Source organism: Rousettus aegyptiacus, unplaced genomic scaffold (genome assembly GCF_014176215.1).
Source record: "Rousettus aegyptiacus isolate mRouAeg1 unplaced genomic scaffold, mRouAeg1.p scaffold_m13_p_2, whole genome shotgun sequence".
Taxonomy (NCBI): Eukaryota; Metazoa; Chordata; class Mammalia; order Chiroptera; family Pteropodidae; genus Rousettus; species Rousettus aegyptiacus.
Genome location: NW_023416295.1, coordinates 120077476 through 120098506, shown reverse-complemented (window position 1 = coordinate 120098506; position 21031 = coordinate 120077476). Strand labels below are relative to the sequence as shown.

At 35.5% G+C, this 21031-nt stretch overlaps 1 protein-coding gene across 2 annotated transcripts in view; it reads left to right on the top strand.

Annotated features, from left to right (window-relative positions):
* MSRB3 (methionine sulfoxide reductase B3) overlaps positions 1–21031 on the top strand; it is a 143585-nt gene that overhangs the window by 7946 nt on the left and 114608 nt on the right. The window lies entirely within an intron of this gene.

Here is a 21031-nt window from a genome sequence, read left to right as displayed (position 1 = left end):
ATATAAATGTTATTCTGTGACTAAGATTTTATATTTGAAATTTGTAGCCTGTATGCTCAGTAATTTGATCTATAAGCAAAGATACATAACCTCTTTAAAGATTTAGTGTTTATTTAAAGGATAGATTGCAATGTATTAAGAGCATCATATTAAATATCTCATCTGAAGTAATGGCATTAAGAACTAGGTACCATGTCAATTGTTCTAAAGGCACAGCTAAGAATTGCTTATTCAGGCTTGACAATATATCTCAGATGGGGGAAGCCCTCTTTAATTAGGGCATGCACTACCCATAGAATTTGCCTATGACCATCCTGAAACTAACTTTAACTCATAAAACTAGTTGATATGGTTTTACTATTAAAGTAGAAAATTTTCTTCATTGAGCTTTAAAGAAAAAAATTTCACTAATTTGATAGGTTAAAAAAAGTATCTTCTCTTGTCTTTAAAATGTATGAGTAAGTTTTTACCCTTTTGTTTTATAAAATATTTCACACACAAAAGAATATGTAACACCTTTATAAGGCATAAAGAATAAATTTTAAACATCTGAGTACCCCTACTCAGCTTCAGAAATGGGAAATTGAAGCTATGTGATGTTCACCAGTCACATCTTTTCTCTAATCAGAGGTACCCACACTCTTGTATTTTGTGATTATTACTCGATACATGGTAACTGATAAACTCTTGCATTCTTTATAGCTTTACCATAACTCTATCTCTACATATTTTATTGTTTAGTTTGCATATTTTGAAACCGTATAAATGATCTTATCTGCTCTGTAACTTCTGTGATTCGCTTCCTACCCCTTGACATTGTTTGTGTTATCTGTATTGGTGTATGTAATTCATTTTTAAAAGATTAGCATTTTAAAATTATTGTTTTTCTACTTTTAATTTATTTCTACATTTATCCATTAGGGCTCTTGTATTTTGCTTTGGAGTCAAATCTTTGTGTTTTGTCCCATTGCTGTTTAAGCTTCATCATCCATCTATCAAATAATAATAACAATGATAGTGATAATGATGATAGCAAATACATACAGATGTTACTATGAGCCAGGCACTAGTCTAAGTACTTACTGTTTACATATGATAGCTCATTTAATGCTCATGGCAACCTTATCAAGGAGGTACAAAGTATCATGATAACTTATATTAAGATTAGAGCCTGAAGCACAGAGACAGTTAATAATTTGTGTCTTTATGATTTGAATCTAGGCAGTCAGGCTCCAGAGTCCATGTTCTTAATCATTACACTATTCTGACTCCTATGTGGTCTTTTCTTTTAATTGTATATTTATTTTCATTTAACTTTTGAAGACATGTTTCTATGACATTCAAAAAGGAATGACCCTAGTGTGATGTCCAAGTCGGTTTTCCTGCAGGGCACCAGTTGCTTAATGTCACGTCACAGTTTAATTTGCTTTGTGCTTAGACCATAACTTTCTTACCCAAGGTGGTGGTTGTTGTTTTTTCAATTCTCTGCTTTTTTCCCTAATTACAAGGGAAGAAAATATGTCTTCTTCATTATCCTTTTAGAATCTTTCAGTTTTTTTTTTTTTATTTTTGGTCTATGTTTTGGGATCGATTTCATTGATTTTTTTTTTTTTTTTGCTAATTTAGGCCAGTTTATTCATATTTAAACAATGACATTCTCTTTTTAAAATTATTTGCGTGACCTTGAATGAATCACTTAATCTTTCTGAGCCTTGGATTTCCCAACTAAGTTGCATTTGTTATAAATAATTATTTTATTAATCAGACATATATAATTGCTAACCACAACTTCCTTTCAGTATGAAATAACCAAGGGAGGTCATGAAGGAAAATAATTAAATAATTATTTGATAGTAGTTGGAAACTACTGACTTTCCCCAACCCCTCAAATTATAGAACAAAAAATTTGTCATAGAGTTATAAAATCCCTTTGTACCATAACCTTCTTATGTAGCTTTAATTTTTTTCCTAAATTAATATTCCTAATTAATTATTTTTTCTCTCACATTCTGTGACTGTATGATGCCTTTTAAATTTTTCCAAACTTGAATGATCTCCTAATATCCCTTATTTAAATATGCTCAAATTTCTTTCATCTTAAAAAACAAAAACCTACTTGATCTGCCTTCCTCTGTGATCAAGTTATTTAACAATTTTTTTTTTTTTTTTTTACATCCTTGCTATCTCTCTTTATCTGCCATCCACCCAAAGATATCTATTGACCTTGTGTCAGGCACTAAGTTATTTAATCTCTGGGGATGCAGTATGAACCAGAGAGACTCGGGACTTTCATTCTCAGTTTAGGAGTGGCATGGCCTGTTGTAGAAAAAGAAGACCATTTTGTGGTAGGAGCTGGAGGGAGATCAGGAGGGCTAGATCATATGGGGGTCTGAGACTATTATAGTTTGGATATTATTTTGTGGGATGGAAGCCATTAGAGGATTTTAGGCGGGCAGCATAAGATTTGATTTGCATTTTATAATAATCACTCTAGCCATGTAGAGAGAATGGATTGTTAGGGGCCTAATGTGGAAGCAGGCAAACCATTAGGGCTAGTTCAGTAGTTCAGTTAAGAGTTGATAATGGTTTCGATCAGGGTGCTGGTGGCAGAACTGATGGGTTGCTCATGGCTAGGATACAAGGTCCAAGAAAACAAGAAGAGTCATTCCACTGAAACTGCTTTGATTGAAGCCACTAATGGTATTGATATCATTTAACCCAATGGACTCAATTTGGTTCCTATCTTCCTGACCTCAGGGCATTTGATAAATTGATCACTCACTCCTAGAAATAGTCTTTTGTCTTGGTTTCTAACACTGCTTTGTTAGATATGTGATCTTAGGCAAATTAATTAAATTGTCTGTGCCTCAATTTCTTCACTTGTAAAAGGAGGATAGTATTGTTCCTACCACATAGGTTGTTGTAATCATTAAATGAAATAATGTATGTGAATTACTGAACACAGTGTCTTTCACAAAATTATTCATGGTAAATGTTAGCTAGTAGTACCATCATCATCATCTTAGTCATCATCATCATCATCATGATTATCACTCTGGGACAAGACTTTCCTGGACCTCTCTCTTCTCTGGCCACAGCTCCCTCTTGCTAGTTTTTATTTGCTACCTCTTTTTCCTTCAGGTCACCTGTAAATGTTGAAGTTCCTCAGGGCTCTAACATTTTCTTTTCTCATTTTACACATTGTCGTAGGCAGTCTTATTTCCTCCATGGCTTTTAGCTGTATAAAATTAACTCCCATCAAATCTGTCCTAAACCACAGGCCTCTACAGTCCTGTAGACCCGCTTACTTCTATTTCAGCTCCATTTGGATGGCCATCTCTTGGCACCTTCAACATGTTAAAAATTGAACTTTTCTCTTTTTTTGGCCCAAGCTTAAGCCTCTCTTCTCGTTCCCTAGCTTAGTAAATGGTATTACCATTGACCAGTTGCTTGAGCCAGCATGAGTCCTCCTAAAGTTTTTTTTTCTTTCCTGCCACATGCTCTGTATCAATCTTTTGCCTCGATTTCTGCAATGCTTCCTAATTAGTCTCACTATCTCTGGTCTCATGCTATCCCCTATCCATTTTCCACCTTTCAATCACAGTAATCTTTTAAATTTGCGTATCCGATCGTGTTATTATTCTTTGATTACCTCCTTTTCTTTTTAGGATGAAGTTCCAAATTTAGATGTATATAAATATAAATACATATGTTATATATACGTAAATACATAATACCTTCCAGGATTTGCCTCTGCCTGCCTTGTCAGCCTCCTGCCTCTGTTCCTTACTTTTACCATGCAGCCACGTTGTGTTTCTTTCTTAACCTTCAGTGGGCTATTTTCTTATCTCGGAGCCATGGCCTCTTTTTCTTTGTCTGGAACACTTCTTTCTGTTTTCTTAATCTGGACTACACGATCTTATCCTTCGTTCTTAGTTTAAGTATTAAATACTACCTCCAGGCACACTTTCTTCCATCTCCCAAACTAGACTACTTTTCTCTGTTATATAAGATTTTTATGTTTTCTTTGCAGCTCTGCGATTCTTATTGCACTTGCTAATAATCTCTTTCTCGTGAATATGTAAGCTTCATGGTGGCAGAGACTATGGCATCTTGTTTCTCGCTTCATCCCCGGCGTGTGGTTGTTGAATAGAGTAATAAGAGATGAATGCAACATGAGCTTGCCCACTTTGGGGAAAGAGGCTTTTTAGCTGAGTTTGGTGTCTGTTTTTTAAAAATCATTCAGGGCGATAAAGGGGAGAAGAGAAAAGTTTAGGTTTACTATAGTTTAACTTTCAGACTCCAGTGGCCTCAGGGTAGAGAGGAGGGAAGCAGCATCAGAACTGGAGGTGGCTATATTGAGAATTGTTGCCTAGGGCTGAAGTAGCTTTTCTCAGATTGGAATGATATCCAGAATTTCCAGGGGAATGCCCCTTGTATTGACCAGGTTTCACTGTTTTTTCAAAAGTCAGCCATGGTGGTGCTTCCCAAATTGGTACGTTAGACATGAACATTGCCACAGAACTGCTGGAAGTGTGGCTTCCAGTGTTGTGAATGCTTGCCAGAGTGACCTGTTGGGTCCAGATATATACCCTGTAAGCTCTCCGTACCCGTGACCTACCTGCTGTCTGGCCTTCGCTCCTTGTACTTAGAATCCCCGTGGGAGTCAGCTGGATTCTCTCCCACTAACTTGCAGGAACAGTGTTTGCACATGACATGAGTGGGGAATTGGCATTTTCTTTGATACATTCTCTCTATACTTTATCTAGTGAAAGTTTTTCAGAGTGGATTTAGCCTGTTTTTGTTTCCAGGGCTGTTGTAGACTTTTCTGTATTTTTATATTCCAGTCACCATTTTAGTGAGAATTAGTAGGAATCTCATTGAGGGAGAACATGAGTGAGTTCTCTTTTAAAATGTATTTATTCGTATTGCCACCTGTGTGTGTGTGAGTGTGTACATGCACATGTGTGTCTGCATGCGTAGTTTCTTTTCTCTCTTCCTTTTTTCCTTTATCTATGTCATTTCCTTGTTTTGTAGCTTTATAGAAGAGTAATTTTTTAGTAGATACATTTAAATCATTTACATTTTATGTTATCATGGACATATTTGATGACACTCCTCGTCCTGTTGTTTTATTCTCTTTTTATGATCTTTACCCCATAGTTTTCAGTCTTTTGGCTTATGTTTCTATGTTTTATTTACTCTTCTCTTTCATAGGGATTTGAAAGATTGACATCATAATTTAGGTCTATGACCTTGAAAAAGTGTTTATAAATATCATTAAGCCTGAATTTATCAAATGATTAAATAAAAAAACCCCAACAACATGCAATAGCGTTTGATTCTTCTTTGCAGGAAGAATTTTGGATTCTTTTATTTGTTAACTAAAGTGGGGCTTGTGGGTCCACAAAATTGCTGTCGAGTTATTATTTTTATATTGTAATTTCTCTCTTTTAAGGATTATTTTTATCTTTTTCATATAATTATATAGTAACATCTGCTATATTCTGTGATTACCACCATACTTTTTTATACGTGAACTTCACCATTTTTAGAGATATTTTGATTCATGTCATTTGGCTAGGGTCTATTCTTGAGTTGATTTTTTTTTTTTTTTTTCTGATGGGTGAGAATGTATAAGTACACATTTTCTGAGCTCTCCTATTATCTGAGGGAATTACACACTGTTGTGAAACATGTTAACCTTTCTTTGAAAAACATTTATTGAAAAGAGGAATCCAAAATATCAAAATTAGGAGGCTAGAAAATGCTTTTAGATTAACCTGAATGTAAGTTAATAGTGTAATTATGGAATGTAAAAAGTTGTTAGCATTCTGTATAGAAGAAGAACCTAGGCACAAAGGAGCTTATTGGCATTCAGATGACAAATTAATATTAGTCACAATATTACTACTGAGAATTCAGTATCTAATGTTCTAGATAATTCTCCAAATGCAGATGCAAAATTAGTTGTAAGTCATAGAACAGTTTTATCTTTGAATAAGAGTGAGTGATACTGGCAGTTTTAGTTGAATTGCAACAATTATTTATAACTCCTATTGAGATGTTCAAATTATAGTTGACCAAAAGTTTACTTTGTCACATTTCTGTTTTATTGATACATTTGCCTCAGGTTAGATCACTCTATATGATTGACTGAAACAGTCAATTGCAAAACTTGGAAATTTTTTGGTCAAAGATAATGATTTTTTTGGCAGTCACTAAAACATAATTCCTGAAATACAAAAATTAATCTTAAATTAATCTTAGCTGAGTTGTCTGTTAACAGCTACGTTATCCTTACCCTGATCAAAACTAAAGAATTTGAATGAACCCTCCAACACAGACACGTATGTACACTTAACCCGCTCGCTCCCTCATTCTCTATCTCTGTGCCTACATGATATCTCTGACCTTCTCCTACTTTCCCTTCTCAGTGAGGGAAATAAAATTCACTGAGCAGTCTGCTAGTTACTTTGAAAAACATTATCTCATTTAATCCTTCTAAAACTTAATGAAGTGTTATGACCTACATTATGCAGGTACAGAAACTGATGATGAGAGAGCAGCTAATTAGCTCAGGATTTATCACCTGGTTAAGTGATGGAATAGGAATATGAACCAACCCAGTTCTGACTCTTTCCTGTATAACACACTGCCTAGATACAGTATAGGACTATAGCCCTATGGCAATGGACATTATGCACAGAGATGGGGAGAAATAGAGGAAGTGACATTTGAGTTCACTTCCATAAAAACACTTTTAGGGCCATTATTTTACAGAGGGGAATACCACTGACTACTCTCAAGTTTATAGGAAATGCATATATATAAACCTAAAATTATAACATGGAACAATAGATATAATAATAGAAGTACTGAAGTAGGAAGTAGTATAGAGGAAGAACTGATTCATTGTCTAATGGAAGGGATGGAGAGACGGGCAAGGCGAACAGCTGTGAAGGAAAGTTTCTCAGAAGAGATGACATTAAACTGGGTCTTGAAGGTTAAAAAAGAGTTTATTCTTTATATAATATGGAGTATATGGGTGGTATGGTGAGGGTAGAAAAGGGGAAAAATGATAAATAGCTGCCCTCAGAAGAGAATATTTATTTATTCAACAAATACTTGTTGAATGCCTAGTAAGGCACTGTGTGAGGTACTAGAGATAAAGGGAAAAAGAGCTCAGGGAGTAAGTATACAGTGTACCAGGAGTGTTGTGGACTGAAGTTGTGTGGATAGGAAAAAAGTGAGCCTGATAGGTCTTGAATGCCAGGATAGACTGGTTGAAAATTTCCTTGTAGTTGCAAACGAGCAATGGCAGCACGTGAAGCTGGGTTATGGCCGCAGTCAGAGCTGGCACTCGTGCTCTGCCACTGTGTGGAGGGGGGCCGTGAGGGGGGCCGTGAGCGGGGCTGTGAGGGGGCCAGGTTAGAGGCAGGAAGACCAGTAAGAGGCCATTACTGAGTGAGAGATGAAATGAAATTTTCATGTAACATTATATATTTGCTCAACTTTTAAAGATTTGTGCATTTCATTCTATATAAGTTTTCCTTAAAGAACATAAACAAATATTGAACTCTAATTAATGAAACACATCCTGAAGTGTTTAAAGATAAAAGCGAACTGCTATCTGTAATTTACTTTATATTTTTCTTTTTTTTTAATTGTTAAATATTATTGGGGTGACAGAGTCCAGAAGTAAACCCCTGTTGATATGGGCAAATAATTTTTGACAAAGGAGCCGATAACAGACAATGGAGAAAGGAAAGCCTCTTCAATAAGTGGTTCGGGGAAAACTGGAAAGCCACCTGCAAAAGAACGAAACTAGACTGTTGTCTGTCACCACACACCAACGTTAACTAAAAATGGATTAAGGACCTGAATATAAGACCTGAAACAATAAATTGCATAGAAGAAAACATAGGTACTAAACTCATGGGCCTTGGACTTAGGAAGAATTTTATAAATTTGACCTCGAAGGCAAGTGAAAACAAAAATAAATGAATGGGAATATATCAAACTGAAAAGCTTCTTCTCATCGATTCTGATAATCTTCATTCCAAGCCATTGTGACAAAGAGATTCCAAATAGAGTGACTTACATAAATAGAAGTTTATTTTTCTCCCTCACAATAGCTCAAGGAGGGTAATAGCTCAAGGCCGGATCGGTGAATAGCTTTGCTTCATGACCTGTTAAGTCTGCCGTCCTTATCAAGTAGCTTTCAGGGTCCAAGTGTGCTGCCACAGTTGTTGCTATTTCCCAGGGAAAGAAGACGGCTAAAGCTAGTGACTCTGTTGTTAAGAGGAGGTGACCTGAAAGAACATACATCATATTGACTTACATTCCATTGGCCAAAACTTAGTATCATGTTCACAACACAGCAAGGGAGGTTGAGAAATGTAGCTGTATATAGTTCAGCTAAAATTTCAGAGGGTTCTTTCTATAACTAAGATGAAGGGAGAATGGATTCTAAAGGTCAATTAGCATTTTCTAATCTAGTTAGTATCTCTAAATCTGTACTTTATAAGATGAGGATCCTCCTACTCTTATTATTTCCTCTGCCTTTCTTTCTGGCCTTCTTTTATTAGCTGTATACATTTTATTTTAAATTGTGAAGTTACTAATGTTTAAATTTTGTTCTGAAACTGCAGCCAACTCTTTTGTCTATAGCTTGTTTCTAAAAGCTTATATAGTTAAAAGTCAAAAAAGTGAGTTATTACTGCAGTTCCTTCACCTGAGGTCCAGGGTCATGATCTCTGGGCCACTTGAAAGGATAGACATTTTTCTAGCAGCATGACAAACGAATAGTTTTTTTCTTATATTTATAGATTGATTAAAAGCAGGACACTTTATTTCTAAGGTTTGCATCTGGATACTAACTTGTTAGATCAGTAAGGGAAGCTGGAGTGAATGTGGTTAGTTCCCAGTCACTTCAGAAGATGAGATTTTCATATTTAGTAATTTTATTGTTGCCAGGAGCTTCTCAGTCAGTTTTGTAGCTGACTAAATACTTTAGTTCTTAAAAGTCTTGGGTTGGTGTGTTTGCTCTGGGTAATCTGAGGTGAAGTAGTTCTCTCCTAGCCTTTAATGTCTGAATAGGAGAGGAGAGGCAAGAATCTTCTGGACCAAGATAAGAATCTCCTTGGGATATTTAGGAGTAGAAGGGATGACTAATGAGGGACTCTGGGCTTTTCAAGGTGTTCTCATTGTTTTTGGCATCAGTGTTCTCATCCTTCCAGACCCTGTTGTTTTCCCAAACAAGGATAGCAGTCTGGGGCACAAGAGTTCGTGTCCTTAGGAATTTTTCATGTAGTAGAAGAAATTAAAATAGACTTCAGTTCAAATTCCGGCTCCATTATCTACTGGCTATATGACCTCAAGCAAGTTATTCTCTGAACCTTAGTTTCTGCTGGAACACATAATCCCCAGATCCCAGTGGCTTAAAACACTGAAGGTTTATTTCTTGCTTGTGATGCGTGTTCATTGTCTATCAGATGGGAACTCTGCTCTGTGTTTCCTTACTCGTGGGTCATGTTAATGGAGCAGCTACCATCTAATTACAGAACATTGCTGGACACCATGGGAGAGGGAAAGAAAGTCCTGGAGAGCCTTATGCCAATAAGTAAGTGCTCTGCCTTAGAAGTGACACACATTATCATTTCTGTTCACAACTAATTCTGTTTATATTCACCCAGAATTAGTGACATGGTCTCACTCAACCACAGGGGACCAGGAAGTACATTCCAACCATGTGCCTGGAAAATGGAGAGCTAGAAATGTTGGGCAAATAGCCCTAATGACTACCACTTATAGGAATGCCTACATTAGGGTTGACGTGAAGATTAAATGATATTATACACACACTTACACAGGCACCTAGTACAGGTGCTCAAACATGATTATCATTAGCAATAATATAGTGAGATGTACACATGCAAAATATTTGAATAACAATATGATATGAGACTAAGTTTTTAAGGAAACAAGGATGCATTTTGAGTTATCTCTTTCACAATGTCATCTTCTTATATAAGACTATATCATAATATATATGAAAGTGCCTTATAAATTAGAACATAGAGTGCAAATGTAAGTTGATATTATTATTAAATAAGATATTAGAAGATATAGCATTAGAGCTTGGTTCAGTGTTAGAACTAGATCTTTATAGTTATCTACCAAGAAATGATGGTTGAAGTTGTAAAAACAGGTAAGATCTGCAAGAAAGAGGATAATGAGAAATATAGCTCTGGAGCGTAATCACACTTTGGAAATCAGAAGGAATTATCACAGGAGATGAGAAGTGACTTCCAGAAAGGAAGAAAATGATACTTTATAGTATCATAGAGAAGTCAAGTGAAGAATATTTTCAATAAGGAAAATCAACCATATAAAATGTTACTAACAGGCATTGAGATTCAGCTCTGCGAGTTCCGGGGTGGGAGTATTAACAAATAATCAATAGGGAATGTTACTTAAGGAAGGAATAGCTTCCTCACAAGATCGCTACTAGAGGAGCACCTGGTACATAGATACCTCTAAATTAATACTACTTGCCAAATGAAAGCTACTAGTCAGTGAGAAAGTTTGAGTTTGGACTCAAACTTCAAGTACTAGGAAAGCAAAGCCAACTGTACAATATAAACACAACGAAATGAAACAGTCAAAAAACTTGAAAAATTATGAGGGAATTTTTTATAGTAAGCAAAAATGATTTATGTGGCTTTTGCTTTCTTGTTGGCACTTTTTAAATATTAAGAAAATGAGGAGAGATCTAGGACTTTGCAGAAACATTGCAGAGTGAGAGATGTCCCCAGATCTCTCTCCTTGAAATAACAATAAGCTGAACATCTAAAACTCAACAAAAAATAAAAAACAAACTGCACACTGCACGTCTGAGCATGGGATCTCCGCATAACAGCTACCACAGAATATACTTCCATTAATTCCCAGGTGGAGGAATAGTCCATTAAACAGCATGAATAACCAAGGTGACAAGGCATCTCAGAGAGAAAGAGAAAAATCTCCAGAAGATAAGCTTACAGGCATAGAAATATGTGACTTAAATGACAGAGAATTCAAGATGCTACTTCTGAAAAAACTCAGTGAGTTCCAAAACTAGTCATATCAACAATTTCAGGAATTAAAAAACAACTAGATGAGCAGAGCAAGGAGATTGAAACCCTCAAAAAGAACAGAATAGATCTTGTGGAGATAAAGAACACACTGCAAGAGTTGAAAAATGAAATAGCAAGCTTGAGAAATAGAGTCGACTAAATCAGTGATATCGAAGACAGAAATCTAGAAATAAATCAGAAGGAAGAAGAGAGAAACTGAGGAATGAAAAATAATGAAAGAGAAATGCAAGAACTAGCTGATACCATCAGGAGAGGAAACATAAGAATAATGGGAATTCTCAAAGGGGAGAAAAAGGAGCAGGGATTCGAAAGCATTTTCAGATGAATAGTGGACAAGAATTTCTGAAATTTAAGGAATGAGCTGGAGCATGGGAGTCAAGAAGTCAACAGAACACCCAATTATCTCAACCCAGAAAGGCCTTCACCAAGACACATCGTATTAAAGTTATCAAAAATCAATGAGAAAAACAGAATTCTCAGGGCAGCCAGGGAACAGAAGACAGTAACCTATAAAGGAAAACCCATTAGATTATTGTTAGACTTCTCAGCACAAACCTTTCATGCCAGAAAAGAATGGAATCCAATATTTAAACTATTAAGTGAAAGGAACTACCAGCCTAGAATAATGTATCCAGCTAACCTCTCCTTTAGATATGAAGGAGAAATTAAGATCTTTATAGACGTACAAAAAATTGAGGGAATCCTCCACTACGAGGCCTGCACTACAGGAAATACTGAAAGGGGTCAGCTCACCTAAAACAAAATGACAACAACAACAAAAATATACAATTAGGAGTAAAGTGACTATCGGACAAATAGAAGCAGAGGAGTGCAACCCTTACTAAGAATAGGGCATTATAAGCTTCAATAATAAGATGCGAATTGTTATAACAAAATAGTAATGAATGTTCAGCATACATAGGAACAAATTGAGATAACAGTGACTGAAAAGGAAGGATTCAAAGATCCAGATTCACAAAGGGGAATGGAGATAAGGCACACACAGAAGGAAATGGATGACTGTATATAACTATCCTTTATACATTCGAAATGGTAACCACACACCAAAGATTCAGAATTGAAGTATGTAACATAAAACAAGAAGAACTAGAGGCAAAACCCACAAAAGCCAACCAAAATAAAGAAAATAGAAACATAAGGACAAGAAACAATGGAAACACTGAGCTACCAGAAAGCAAAAGATAAAATGGCTATTAGAAGACCATATTTTAATAATCACCCTAAGCGTAAATGGACTGAACTCACCAATAAAAAGGCTGGTAGTTCCTTTCACTTGATAGTTTAAATATTGGATTCCAGAATGGATCAAAAAACAAAACCTAGCCATATTCTGCCTCCAGGAGACACATTTCAGCTCCGAAGACAAATATAGACTCAAAGTGAAAGGGTGGAAAATGATATTTCAAGCAAATGGCAATCAGAGAAAAGTGGGAGTAGTGATGCTAATATTAGATGACATAAACTTAAAAATAAAAAAAGTAAAGAAAGATATTGAGGGACATTTCATAATGGTAAAGGGAATCATGCACCAAGAAAACATAACACTTATTAATATCTATGCTCCCCGTCTGGGAGCCCTGAAATATGTAAAGCAATTACTAACAGAACTAAAGGGAGAAATAGACCAAAACACTATCATAGTAGGGGACCTAAATACCCCACTGTCGGATATGGACAGATCATCCAAACAGAAAATAAGGAAATAATATACTTAAATGACACATTAGTCCAACTGGACGTAATTGACATTTGCAGAGCCTTCCATCTCAAAACAGCTGCTTATACTTCTCTAGTGCACATGGAGCATTCTCAAGAATCGACCACGTACTGGGACACAGAGATAGCCTCAACAAATATAAGAGGGTCGAAATCATACCAACCATATTCTCTGATCATAATGATCTGAAACTAGGGATCAACCGAAAAAAGAAATCAAGAACCACAAATATATGGAGATTAAACAACATGCTACTGAAGAATAACTGGGTCAAAGAAGAAATAAAAAGATCAAGAGACACATATAAATGAATGATAATGATAATACAACATATCAAAACTTGGGACACAGCAAAAGTGGTCGTAAAAGGAAAGTTCGTATCATTATAGGCCTACCTCCAAAAGTAAGAATAAGCCCAAATAAACAACCTAACGCTTCATCTTTAAAAACTAGAAAAGGAAGAACAAAGGAAGCCTACAGTCAACAGACGTAAAGAAATAATCAAAATTAGAGCAGAAATAAATGAAACTGAAAACAAACAAACAAACAAACAAAAACAGTAGAAAAAATAAATGCAATGAAGAGTTGGTTTTTTGAGAAGATTAATAAAATTGACAAATCCCTGGCTAGACTCACTAAAGAAAAAAGAGGACACGAATAAACAAAATAAGAGATGAAAGAGGGGAAATTAATGATTGACATCACAGAAATACAAAGGATCATACAAGAATACTATGAAAAAGTATATAACACCAAATATAATAACCCAGAAGAAATGGACCAGTACTTAACAATCTTCCTAGACTGAATCAAGAACTGGAAAACCCAAATAGACCAATCAGCAGTATGGAAATTGAAACAATCATCAAAAACCTAGCAAAAAGTAAAAGTCCTGGGCCAGATGGCTTCATCAGTGACTTCTACCTAACATTCAAAGAAGATTTAATACCTATTCACCTCAAACTCTTACAAAAAAATCAAAGAGGAGGGACTACTTCCCAACTCATTTTGTGAGGACAATATTACTTTGATACCAAAACCTGGTAAGGATAACGCAAAAAAAGAAAACTGCAGACCAATATCTCTCATGAACACAGATGCAAAAATCCTAAATAAGATACTAGTGAACTGAATACAGCAACATATTAAAAAGATTATATACCACAATTAAGTGGACTTCATTCCAGGGGCCCAAGAAGTTCAACATACACAAATCGATTAATGTGATACACCACATAAACAAATAAAAAAATAAGAATCATATGATCATATCAATAGATGCAGAAAAAGTTTTCGACAAGATACAGCATCCATTTATGATCAAAACACTTAACAAAATCGGTATAGAAGGAAAGTACCTTAACATAAAGGCCATCTGTGACAGACCCTCAGCCAACATTATACTTAATGGTGAAAAGCTAAAAACCTTCCCTTTAAGATCAGGAACAAGGCAAGGCTGTCCACTATCACCACTATTATTCAGTATAACATTGGATGTCCTAGTGAGTGCAATCAGATAGGAGAAAGATATAAAAGGCATTCATATAGGAAATGAAGAAGTCAAACTGTCATTATTTGCAGATGACACGATTCTCTATATAGGAAACTCTAAAGACTCCACAAGAACACTGCTAGAAACAATAAGCAAATACAGTAAAGTTTCTGGATACAAAATTTACGTTCAAAAATACATAGTGTTCCTATACTCTAATAATGAAGTGTCAGAAAAAGAAATGGAAAAATAATTCCTTTCGCAATTGTAACAAAAAGAATAAAATACCTAGGAATAAATTTAATGAAACATGTGAAGGACCTATATCACGAAAACTACAAGACCCTATTAAGGAATAGAAGAAGATACAAAGAACTGGAAAAATATTCTGTGTTCTTGGATTGGAGGAATCAACATAGTTAAAATAACTATGTATAAAGCATTATACAGATTTAATGCAATACCCATCAAAATCCCATTGGCATATTTTAAAGAAATAGAACAAAAAATAATCAGATTTGTATGGAAGCACAAAAGACTCCAAATTGCCAAAGCCATCCTGAGAAAAATGAACGAGGCTGGAGGCATCACTCTGCCAGACTTCAAATTATACTACAAAATGACAGTAATCAAAATGACATGGTATTGGCAGAAAAACAGACACATGGACCAGTGGAACAGAATCAAGAGTCCAGAAGTAAACCCATATTTATATGGGCAAATAATTTTAGACAAAAAAGTCAAAAACAGTGGAGAAAGGAAAGCCTCTTCAATAAACGATGATGGGAAAACTGGAAAGCCACCTACAAAAGAATGATTTAGACTATTGTCTATTACCACACACCAAAATTAAATCAAATTATATTAAAGACCTGAATATAAGACCTGAAACAATAAAATGCATAGAAGAAAACATAGGAATGAAACTAAAGAGAATTTTATGAATTTGACCTCAAAGGCAAGGGAAGTTAAAGCAAAAGATAAATGAATGGGACTACATCAAACTAAGAAGCTTCTGCTCAGCCAAAGAAACCATCAACAAGGTAAAGAGACAGCTATTCTAATGGGAAAATATATTTGCAAACAACACCTCTCATAAGGGCCTAATATCCCGAATATACAAAGAACTCGTAAAACTCAATAACAACAAAAAACCAAATGATCCAATCAAAAAATGGACAGGATTTCATGAGGAAAGTCTTTAAATATTAAGATGCTGTCAAACTCACAGCAGCAAATACAACAAACATTAGTTGAGCATAAACTGGGTGTCAGACACTGTGCTCATAAAAAGGAAAATGTTTTTATAAAACTTTGTAGTAGAGTTAGATTAGTGGTTCCCAAATTCTGGTCCATGATGAACTTTCTTCTTTAATAATAAGACGGAAAAAAAATAGCAACAATGAGAAAATATTCTCACAAAACAATGTTCTTTATCTTTCATGGTGAGATTAGGGTTTGGGGCTTTTTGGTTTTATTTTGTCTTGTCGAAATTCAAATTTGTCAACTCTGTTTTGATCCTGTAGTTTTGGGGGGACATTTTAGCAGCTAGTGGAACACCAGTGATGTAGACATTCCCTTGTCATTTATTGGAAAGGGCTTTGACCTTTATGTTTGCCACTTTAAATCCACTGGCACAATCAACTCATTTATTCTGGAGCTAATTATCAGCTTTGTGAGTTCTTTAGATTTCCTGTTTATACCATCTTTCTTTGGAAGTTTATTGTTCAACTGCAAGGAAAAAAGTAAAAGGAAATAAAAATAAACTCACACCAAAAACTAACTAACTTTAGTCAAATTTTTGGATGTCAGTGTTTTGGCATGAGGGGGGTGATGGAGAAGTAAAAATGTTTGATCTAATTAGAGCAGTTGAATTATCTTTGGCTCTTGAGTCAGATTGTATTTTCAACTTCCCACCTCTTCGTAAAAACTTCTAATTCCTGTGAAGGAACCAACTGGTTTTAATTCAAATTATTACCTGTAGGCACCATTAACTATTGAAATGGCAGAGATGGCAGGATAGAAAATGATAATCTTGAATAATCAGTTCCATGGAAACAGTCATTTTTTTTTTTTCACTCAATAAATGAATGGCTGTTAGGTGCCAGGTACTGGGATGAAAAAATGAAAAAGACACCATCCCTGCACTTAAGAGGTTTATAGTCTAGAAGAGGGAGACATAGATGTAAGCAAATCAGTACTCCGAAAATAATTATTGGGAATGTGCTAGCATGCATGGTACCTCAGTGGGGATCAGAAGAGGAGCGGTTGGGAGTGGTGGGTGGGAGTTGGAAGTGGTGACAATGAGACTAAGGATATAGTTTGAACAAAGACATAGGGGTGGAAGCAGGAAACAGCAGACTTATTTCGGGGAAATTACAAGTTTATTGGTATGGCAGGAGCATGGCGTGGGGTGGGGGCATGTAGTTATGGCAAGAGAAAAGGCTGGAGAGTTGGACAGCAGCTAGATTTAGAACTTTGGATGCTTTGTTTAGGAATTTGGACTTTATCCAAAGGATTTACCAGAATGTATTCTGTGGGACGGTGATAGGAAAGAAAGGGGTTTTGTGTGGTCAGAATTATTTGAGAGGCACCAACTGAGACCAAGTTAAGCAGGTGTATGTATTATAAAGCCTCTCAGGCCCTTGATAGCAGTTCCACAATTATTTGACTACTAAGCTTGTTTGAAAGGCTATTTCCTGTTTCTCAGAACATGGTTTGGGAAATGCTGCAATATGCAGTGGGGAATCATTAAAAAGTTTTACGCAGGAAATTATAGACAATTATGCAATCTAATTCTATTCTCAACATATAGTGTAATACTGCTTATTAGGATTGTTCATTCAGTATTTTTTTTAATACCAAATATTTTCAGAATGATGTATGAGATATTCTGGGAAATAGAAAGATGCATGAGACATGTCTAATATTAAAAAATAATGTTTCGATTATCTATAAATGTTATTTATCTGTGCATTTATTTGAGTCAAAGGCAATGCAAATGCAAGGAAATTAAGGATAAACTTGGAGAATTAGAGATGTTCTGGGTGGCCCTTGCTCAGTGCTGGTTTCTACAGGGTGTTTAATTCTCATTCTTTTGCCAGAGATTGTCACCACTCAGAAACATGTGATTCTTTTGCCTCTTTTTTTGGACTAGGATTATTTCTGGCAAAGGTCACCCAGGCAGCTCAGGGAATGCAATGGGAAGAAAGCTACCAAATTGAAACTTGAATTTTTTGTGAGGGCAGGGGGAGAGGGAGTAGCTGTTGGTTTGTTTGACCCTCAAAAGTACCAAGGTCATCAACATACTGAGGCTTTAGTAGATTCAGATGGAGTCTTCAGGATATATTACAAAGGTATATATCCAGGGAGTTTAGAGAAAATTTTTGAACGTGAAAGAGAAGGGGAAGTTGCATCTGGTGAAACAAAGATCAAATCCTGGAATCTGAGTGTCTCAGATTTTTCCCTTAACTCCTTTTTTTTTTTTGCTGTGTAACGGAGAGAATCTTTAAATAATCTTCTTGAATTAATTGAATACTTGTTAAGTGTTTATTATCAGCCACATTATCTAGTAGAGAAACAGAATCAGAGTATCTAGAGTGGGTTGGTACAACCTGTCTTTTAATTGGCATTTTTTTAGTGATCAAGGGCACTGGCCCTGGAGCTAGATGGCCCAGGTTCAAAGGTATTAAAGCATGCAGTCCAGTTAGTTAAGGGCTCTGCTTCTTACTAGCTGTAAGATTTTAGGCAAATGATTTAAGCTCCGTATATCTCAGTCTCTTCATACAAAAATAGGAAAATGATAATATGTATCTCATAAGGCCCTGAGGATTAAAAAAATTAACAAATGTGAAATGCTTAGAATAGTGCTCGCCACATGCCAAGGGTTTCATCAACTCTTGTCCTTAGGATATCTCTATCCCACTGTTTTCATTACAGTAATTCACTGTGGAAATCCATCAAGGAGCGGTTAGTTTTCTGGCCTAAAGAGGATTCTGTGTTTGGAGAATGTGCTTGCTAACTCTAAATAGGATTGGATAAAAATGGACCATTACAAATTTCTAATTCATATAATTTTAAAATAAAGCAAATATTTGTACATTTAAATAGTAACAGAGCTAACATTTGCTGAACATATACTATGGGCCAGGAGTTGTTCCAAGTCCTTTTTATCAGTTAACTTATTTTAGAGTTGAGGAAGCTGAGTCATTGATAGGGTAAGTGAATTGTCCAAAGTAATACAACTAGTTATGGGCAGGATTCAAAGCCAGGCCATCTGACCCTATAAGTCACACATATTTGTTACGATATCCCATCTTTCATTAAAATGCATTCTGTATTTTACATTGGTTTTCAAAATCTTTTATTTCATTTACTGCAAACATTTATGTCAAAGTCTTTTATTTCATTTACACATGCAGATCATTAGTGAAAAATTAATTTGGTTAAATAATTTCAGCATAAAAATATTTATTTTTCTGTTCTAGAGAAGAGTGCTCTTGGTACATGTGAGAGCCATTTTAACTACAATTCTTTTGTGCTTTGGAAGTATAAGATAATGAGTTTGATTTCACCAGAGCATCCAGATGCATGCATCCATTCTTTAGAACCAGTTTTCACTTTACATCTCAGCTGCATATTTTCAGAGTAGTGCATACGTAATGTCACTTTGCATGCATTTTGTAAAAATGGCTGCTTTTTCACTATAATTAGGGCTAAAGTATTAAAATAATTAAGGTTTTTATCAATCCTAACCTATAAAATGCATGCTTTGTAGAGTTTTAAAATGAAGAACAGTGTGACAAATCATACTTTTTGTATTCTTCAGTCAAAAAGACTACACTGCTCTAAAAGTTATGGATCACTTTAGTTGCTCTACTTTGTTGGTGCTAATGTAGTACTCTCAGGGTTACTTTTAAAGAAAACTGGGCAAAACTAATTTGCCACTAGATGGAGCCGTGGCTATTGGGTAGAAATAAGTGCAAGAGAGTTGCAGCATTAAATCACAGTCATATCCTGCTAGAAGGCCCCCAGTATTTGAGGCCCTTAACTTTTAATTGTAGAATGCATCTTTGTTCTTTGCCTGACCTGCAGAGTGACATCACTCCCTTTCTTCCTGTGCGCTGGCTTTGACACAAGCCAGATGGCCACGGCCATCGGTAGGCGCGCAGGCCGCCTGGTACAGCAGTTGATGAAACAGAGTAGGAAGACGTTTTATGATCAGCTGCGAGAGCACAATGAGGCTGCGGCTTTACTAAGTAATTACATTTACCGTGCACACTTTATTCCTCACAGAGAAGGTCACGAGGAAAAAATACATTTTTATTTATAGCGTTGTGAGGTATAGACCTTTGATCTTTTATTAGCCAGTAGTCTGCTCCAAAGGAATGCTCTCCTTTCCCTGCTCTGCAGTCACTCGTGAAAATGGCATGTTTATTTACGTTTAATGGTTCTTTCAGGCTGTGCATTGTGATACTTACCTTCCCTCTTCCTCTCTTTTGTGTCCAGTTAGTAACACAAAAATGTTTTAGTTTTGTAGTGAGAAGTCAGAGTTCAGGCATGTTAATACAAGCAGATTTCTGTCAGATATACTCCAGAGCGATTTGGTAAAATATATCAGTTTATTATGTGTTTGTTCTTCAAGAAAGTCAGAAAAGACTGGGAACAGACTTTTATTTTGGGAGGGATGAGGGTCAGGAAGTGAACTAGCCATTAATTTTGCATCCATTTTTTGACATTTGTGGATATTTCAAATTAACAATGCTAATTTGATATAAAATATTAAAAGTTAATATTAATATAGTATTTTTCATCTTCATTTCAAGTTAACCTTTACCAACTGGAAAATTATACAAAACATTAAAGAAAACTCTAACTGAACTTTTCTCAAGTTTATCACACATTTTTGAGCTTCTTCCACATGATTCATTTCCAAAAGCTTTAAAAAATATTTTTTTACCTTTTTCTTTTTTTACAGTTTTTAAGGCTTGGTTGTGAATATTATTCACAGAATTGACCTAGAAATATAAATCATAAAATCAAATGAAAATTCATATTTGTTATGCTTTATTCAAACTTAACACTTTCTAAAGTGAAGTCTCCTAGTTGTCCCTAGGTTATTTGGTTCTCTATTAACCAAAGATAAAACTCTAACAAAAGAAATCTCTTAATCTTACAATCTTAAAATATTTTACAGTCCTCTCCAGGGAGGGAGATTTGCAGATAATTGCTGGAAGAAAGCAGCATAGTGTAAGGAAGAATACACAGCTTTGCAGTTAGATATAATGGGGTTTTGTAATCCCTTTTTCACTGGTTATTTGCTTTGTGCCCTTGGACCTCTGAGGTTTGGTTTCCTCACATATGCACTGGGGGATAAAACCTACCTCTTAGGGTTATTGTAAGAATGAAATGATACAATGTGTATATTAGGCCCCAGACAATTCCTTTCACATGGTGTGAACTCTGTAAATGCTAATTCCTTTCCACTGTTTTAAACTTGGTTTCTTTTCCGAACCTCTTGCAAAATGTGTTCACAGATTACAGTATTATACTGTGTGTATTTTATTCATAATATATAGATAAACCTGGGTTGAAAGTAAGCTCACCATCTGAAAAATAGGCATTTGAATTTTATTAGTACTGAGTATATGTGTTCAGGTC